The sequence below is a fragment of the Ostrea edulis genome, chromosome 2 (genome assembly GCF_947568905.1).
Source record: "Ostrea edulis chromosome 2, xbOstEdul1.1, whole genome shotgun sequence".
NCBI classification, from domain to species: Eukaryota; Metazoa; Mollusca; class Bivalvia; order Ostreida; family Ostreidae; genus Ostrea; species Ostrea edulis.
Window position 1 is genome coordinate 53,768,089 of NC_079165.1, and position 6,965 is coordinate 53,775,053.

The 6,965-nt window shown below is 33.0% G+C and overlaps 1 protein-coding gene across 2 annotated transcripts in view; it reads left to right on the forward strand.

Annotated features, from left to right (window-relative positions):
• LOC125676863 (uncharacterized) overlaps nucleotides 1-702 on the forward strand; it is a 51,921-nt gene extending 51,219 nt beyond the window's left edge. For both annotated transcript variants that reach the window (XM_048914734.2, XM_048914735.2), the window contains exon 9: nucleotides 1-702. This exon is cut by the window's left edge and continues 4,951 nt beyond it. The gene's annotated coding sequence lies outside the window, so the exon portion shown is untranslated.
• The last annotated feature ends 6,263 nt before the right edge of the window (nucleotides 703-6,965 follow it).

Genomic DNA, 6,965 nt, shown 5'->3' on the forward strand with positions numbered 1-6,965 from the left:
TCAAGAAGTTAAAAATGTTCAATTGTCAATACATGACTGACGCAGACCAATTGCAAACCTGGGTTTACTCAGGTCACTTAATAAATATACCTCTAATACAATAATTTAATAGTTGCTCTCTTCAACTAAATTAATGACATGATGTGTGCATTCCTTTATTTGATGCCCATTAGGTCTGTAATTCCAATTGTTAATACATTGCGCAAAATGATATCTTCAGTCAATATGCATTGTGTTGTTTAATACATTTGTACTTGATTGACACCTGTGACCTCGAGACTATTCTAGATGGAGCAATGTTTCTCAGTTCAGTATAAAGATTAGGTTAGCATTTGTTTTGCCACAACACTGTATGTTCTAGAAACAAAAGGTCTGGAAACTTCAATTTCATATAAATACACTGTAAAGTTCGTGGCATTAAGCACTTGAAAGCATTGGTTAACAATCTGATTAAAATCAGATCCTATGATCCGCTCACTTAGATCGCTACACTGATTTTAATCAGACTGCATTGGTTAAGATCTTGTGAAGTTAGACACAACAGTCGATTTGTGACAGTTTACATTCTCGTGTGGGAATTCAGCTTGGCATTAACCAGCATCGGACACTGATTTTGTATACCTATTGTAAGTTAGTAATTTGTTGTGGATTTTGTTTTCTTTCAATAATAATTTTTATTGTAAATAAATTGTGTTAAATATTTGAATTGATTTTGTGATCGATTTCTGGGTTTATTCTGACCCATAACAATTGATATTAATTAATGCATATATAAACTACACTTTATTACATTTTAAAAGAAAAATATATATATTTTATACATCATTAGTTTTCCGTTCCGTGTTTTAGCAAAACCCGGTATGCAGTGACCATGAAATTCACAAATTTAGTTCCCCTTGCTACAAAAGATGTTTTAAAACAAATGTGATGAAAAATGACATCTAGGTTATAGGTTCAAATGTTAACACATAATGACGGGAAACTTTCGATTGACGGAGAAAAGATATCTGACATAGTAGGAACATTTCAAAGAACTAACCTCCCAGGCATCATTTCATTTACACAAGTTTGTGTTTCTGGACTAAGGTTACACAGAAGACAACTACACATAGTACCATTTATTGTCACGAGAAGTGAGCACAACTTGTAATTTCAACAAAACCTGTCACAATTCGATGGATTTGAAAGCAATTCGAAAAACTGGAGAGTTATTGGGTATCTTGACAAGTACATTTTCTAACAGCAAAGTCCATAGCTGCCAACCATTAACTTTCTGAATTTGCAAAGTGTGGGTGGTGTGGAATTTGACATTGACAAAATTTAGGATGAGGAAAAGTCGGTAGCTATGGAGTACTTGTGTTGTATCCTGTATTATTGCTATATTCCTATTTAAAATTCGTATAATTAGATGCATATAAAAACAAGAGGCCCGTAGACCTTATTTGTTACCTGAGTACTAGTGAAAAAGTAACACTACTCCCAAGGGTTATGAAATCTAGAAAAAAAATTCCTGTTCTGAATATCTGAGCTAAATTCTTATGTTTAGCAACAGTATAAAACAAGATGTGTTCTTACAACTTCAATGCTCTCAAAAGTGCATACACTGATGGAAGGCTTTAAATAGTATAATAGGTGTATTAACATTAAAATATATGACTAATTTGGACCCATCCTAGAGTCAAAACCCTTGGTTGTAGAATTCACCATTTTATGTACATCTTTTTCTGCTATTCCTAAGTATGATTTTATATTTTATACAGTATCAGCAAACTTACACATAAATACTATATACCAAGTTGGCTTCACCCTGGGGTCAGAACCCCCACCCCAGGGATCATGTTTACAATTTTGGTAAAGGAATCTATTGTCTGATGTGTTTAAAAGATTTCACATAAAAATTAAGGTTATATACATTATCACAGCAGCTCATTTTAGAGAGTTTATTATTTGTTTTGTAAACAAAGATTGCGGTATGTTATTGTTTACGAAATTTTCAAAAGAAATGGATATCGATCTAAGTTTATTATATCTTTCACATTTCAAAGCATTCTTTGGGTAAATGTGTCATCTAAAAGTTAAAATTTTTGAGTATGCAAAATTAAGATGCTTTATATAACAAAATTAACATGTGACTGGTTTGTTTGTTTACATGAAAAGACTCGAGTGTTTATTTACACAACACAGATTTAAGGTTCAAATATTGCTTTTATTCTTGCGTTCAGAAGGTAAACATTTTGGCTGTCAACATTAAATCAGTTATATTTTGAATGTTTAACATCAAAAATGAAATTTTTTTTTTTCAAAAATCGTGAACCAGTCCCTCTAAGTGTTTTACACATAAACACTGTATACCAAGTTTGTCCCCACCCTGGGGTCAGAACCCCCACTCCGGTGATCATGAAATTTACAATTTCGGTAAAGGACTACCTGCTCTTTCTAAATATCCATTTAGTTTCAATAACACTAAAGAAGTTATTGAAGTATTTTACACATAAACACTATATAGCAAGTTTAGCCCAACACTGGGGTCAGAACCCTTACCCCGGGGATCATGAAATTTACAATTTTGGTAGAGGCCTTCCTGCTCTACATCACCATGCATTTAGTTTTTCTTACATGTGCAGTTGTAGATTTTGAAAATTGGTCAACTTTTGCCCCGCCCCTAAGAATCCTGAAATTTACAATGTATGTTCCAAAGATGCTTCATACCAAATTTGAAAGAATTAGAATGATAGTTATCAAGAAGTTCAAAATTTCTATTCACACATTCAATAATTGACCATTTTGGCCCCACCCTAATACCAAACCCCTACCCCTGGGATAATGAAATTTACAATTTTGGTAGAAGCTTCCTTGCCCATCATTACTATATACTCATTTTCTCTGCTCATGATGCCCAGGAGTAGAGAAGATTTTTAAAGAAATACATAAATTTTACCCCTAAATTAAGGCCCCTTAGGGTGGGGGGAGGGGGAGTCATGAAATCTACAATTTCCGGTCTCCATCACCTACAGATGCTACATACAAAATTTTGTCAAGATTGGCCCAGTAGTTTCTGGGAAGAAGTTAATGAACGACGCACACCAATAGCAATAGGTCACCTGAGTGACTCAGGTGACCTAAAAATTCAATCTTTACCCAGAGTTATCATTCCTTATACTCGCTCGTCTCGACTCGAGGGTTATTCCAAGATTCTTGTAAAATATGGTTTTGAATTCAGTTGCAAACATATATGTAAATAAATTAATACTAAGCAGATGACACAAGAATCATTGAATTGTGTTGAAATGCGGATATTGTTTGATTACAATAAATAGGCAGATATGCATTGTAATATGGACAATAAAAAGTAAAATAAGTTGCTTGCCCTACAGTTTCCTTTCATTTCATAAACTAGTTCTTGGTTTTATTTTTATTCATTGTAAAATAGTGGATTTACATGCAGAAAAACAAACTAATTTTGAGACGTTGAAAGAAGTTACATGAATGTAAGGAACGGTAACTCTGGGTAGAGATTGATAAAAAAAAATTGTGTTCTATGAGGGGAAGGTATAATTTATGAAATTCGTTTTCTGAAATTCTACGATACTTGTTTTCCTCCACTAACAAAACTTTCCGTTTTCTATTAATACATGCTATATTTACATTCATTCTGCTTTTTCCTTAAAGGGAACGTAGGGTATAAAAAAATATTTTCACATTTCAAATACTAAATATTTAGTAATTAAGTCCACTGGTTATTTCCATTTGATTGTAATCTGTTGTGTAGAAATCGGCTATTAAATATAGCTACACATCATCTGCTGGAAGCTGCCATTTTGCAAGATAAAGTTATCGCTCTTTAAGATATTTCCCACAATCCCATCTGTTTATGGCGTATACCGGGCAATTGCCTCTCAGTGAAAGCATCTGATCATGTCTGACTGCAAAGGATATCAATATGAGCCTGATTATAATGAAGAGGAATTATTAGCAGATTCAAATGAAAACACTAGTACATTGGGATAAATTGATGAAAACGACACTCTTAATTCTTAAACTTTTAATTTTGTATTCTTTATACAGGATTGTTCATTATCTTCACTTCTTCATTCTTCACTTGAACATTCCTTAGCACATATGATGGACAATGACTGGGCAATTCTATCTGTGTATGTTGCACAAAGTTGATTTATTCTTCAATATGGATTGAGAGTGGGATATTTTTGTCACTATTCATGTCTTCATTGAGCTGAAAATATAAAAATGAAATCAAACCATTAATTTATAACTTTAGTAATGAATTTTCATGAAAGTGCATGTACATGTATTTCACACAACAAAGAGTTTATTTTTCATAGTAGTTTTCTCTCTTTCTGATTTATTAGTACATCTGTTTACAAGAGAATCTTACAATGTGAATCTGTATACAGCACAAATCAGTTGATTATCACTACACCCCTGCAGTAATTGCCACGTAAATGTCAAGACTTGAAAGATTAACTGCACAGGGGGAATTAAAATGACCTTGGTTGTAAAACTTTGTTAATCATTTAATAGAGAAGTGCATCAAATTACCTGTTTCCTTAGATGCTGATAGTCCAGGTTGGTCAATAGGTTCTGCATATGAGTTTTCATTGGTTTCCAAAAGAAAATGGATTAGCTGAAAAATAATGACTAATTAATTATATATACTTACTTCATATATACTATACTTCATATATACTATACTTCATTTGTTTACTTGTGATTTTTGAAAGTATTACATGTATCCTGCTTTTCCTCATCTTTTTGAGCTATTTTCTCTTATTTCTTAGGCTTGCTGCCATCAAATATTTTAATTACTGCATCTTCTTTTTAATAGGTTTTGGTGTGTATCCCAATATCTTAACTTAAATAGATATTAATTTAACTTTGAATATTTAAAAAGCAGTGTTTACCCATCCCTTCATATTTAGCCTGTACAAAATGTTCACTGGATAAGGATAGATTAAATTAGAAAATTATTATATAAGTAAAAGTTTGTTGTAAATAAACTCTGGTTATACACATTAAGAATTATTAGTATTTACTGAGTAAAAAGCAAATATAACTGGTACTTACCCTGATATCCTCTTTAAAAGACTCTTTCTCAAAATGCCGTTCAAAAACAAAAGATTCATTTCCATTTATGTACCCAATTATTGCACAATGTTCATAGTTTTGGTGGGAGATCAGGGATGCTAAAAGGTAAATACATGTATTCCTTTTCCTTTGACCACAGTGCAAAATTTCGCTTGAACTCCGACATTTAGATTATAGATACTCTGTAACCCATTTAGTGCTAGGCACAGCAGTTGTAATGAATTGCCACATACACGTCATCAGCCGCCATGATAAGAGATTCTCCCATTCAGCTCAGTTTTCAGTGTAAATGACAGATTAAATCTTGTTATCAGCAGCAATTATTTTTTCTATGCTAGATTTTGTTGTCTGCATGGTACCAGTTTTCACATATCAAAATTTGATTTTTGACCCTACGTTCCCTTTAACCCCTTCTCTACCGTACCGGTCAATTTGACCGGTGGCGCGTAAAAACAGGGCAACGCAAAAGGAGTGCCTCTAAATCTTTGAAACTATGGTCATAAGATATATGATCTATATATCATATTTATGGAAATTTCCTCTATTTTTTTACTATGTAAAAATCAATAAAGTAAGTAAAGCCATTAAATTTAAAAAAAAGCATTTAAAGTGAAGGATGGCTTCGTCTAAATATGACGCAACGCTTTTTCGCAAGGTCATTTTCCCCCTCGATATGATTTTTTTTTATTTTCCTTATGAATTCAATATTTTTTATATTTTTGAAAAGCATATATTCCCTGCTTTCAGAAGATATAAAAATTATTTTTAATGCCTGGCAAAGTTATAAGAAAATAGCAATTTTTTGCACATGTACGTTTTCTTGCGATTTTATTTCTCAATGTTTAAACATATCGGCGTTTTACCTATATTTATATATGGAAATAGGGAAAAGTAAATACAGCCTGTAAAAGTAGAGGAAATTTCCATTTTGATGGGCCCTTATTCGTGTTATAATTCTCGGTAGTTTTTATATTACGATAAAATGAAATTGGGACATGCTGCGCGGTTTTCTTTAAAATTAGCGACAAAACGTCGTCGCTAAAAGCTATCGACGCGCGTCGTACAATAAAGTGGTGAAAACTATAAAATTTGTATTGTCCTCTTTTAGTAAATTCAGTACCTTTTGATACACTAAAACAATATACACATATGTATGAAATAATCAGCCAGATATTCTCTGCTTTTTTTAAAAAGCATAAAACGAATATTGGTATACATGTATAACAGTTACACAACCTACCTATGTAACTAAAACACCTATTGAGAATGCTACATCGGCAGAGTAAATTAAAAAAAAAAAAAAAAGATAAATAAAATACTTCAATTTCAGATATAAACGTTATATTTGTTCGGAATAGTAATAATGTTCCCCCTGCCAAACAAAGAAAGCTAAAAAGAAGTTCGCATATAGCCTATAGTTTTATTTTTCCGTGATCGGGATCGCAGGCCCCGCGGGGTTTTCTGAAAGTGTGCACGGGGCCGGGAACACACGTGTTTCCGTTTCAACGAAAACAACACAGCTTCACCGTCACAGCGAAGGCTTGTAATTTACATCTTTAAAACGACCTGATGTCATCAGAAGATGCCCTGGAATTCCTGTTGCAGGATGACCCAAACGATCATGAAAAATTCACGATTAATCAACGCGATTTCATGAAAGAAAATATTTATATTTTATGATATCTAAACCAAGTGAATAACATCCAATTGTTTATTAAGAGCCGACACCATTTAATCTGTCCTGGTCCGGCATTAATCCGTCTGATTAACACCCCCCTTTTTCCAGAATTATCTCCTTACCTGACGCGCGAGTGTAAGAAGTGGGTGGATTTAGTGTACAATGAGAAGGGGGATGGTGTGGT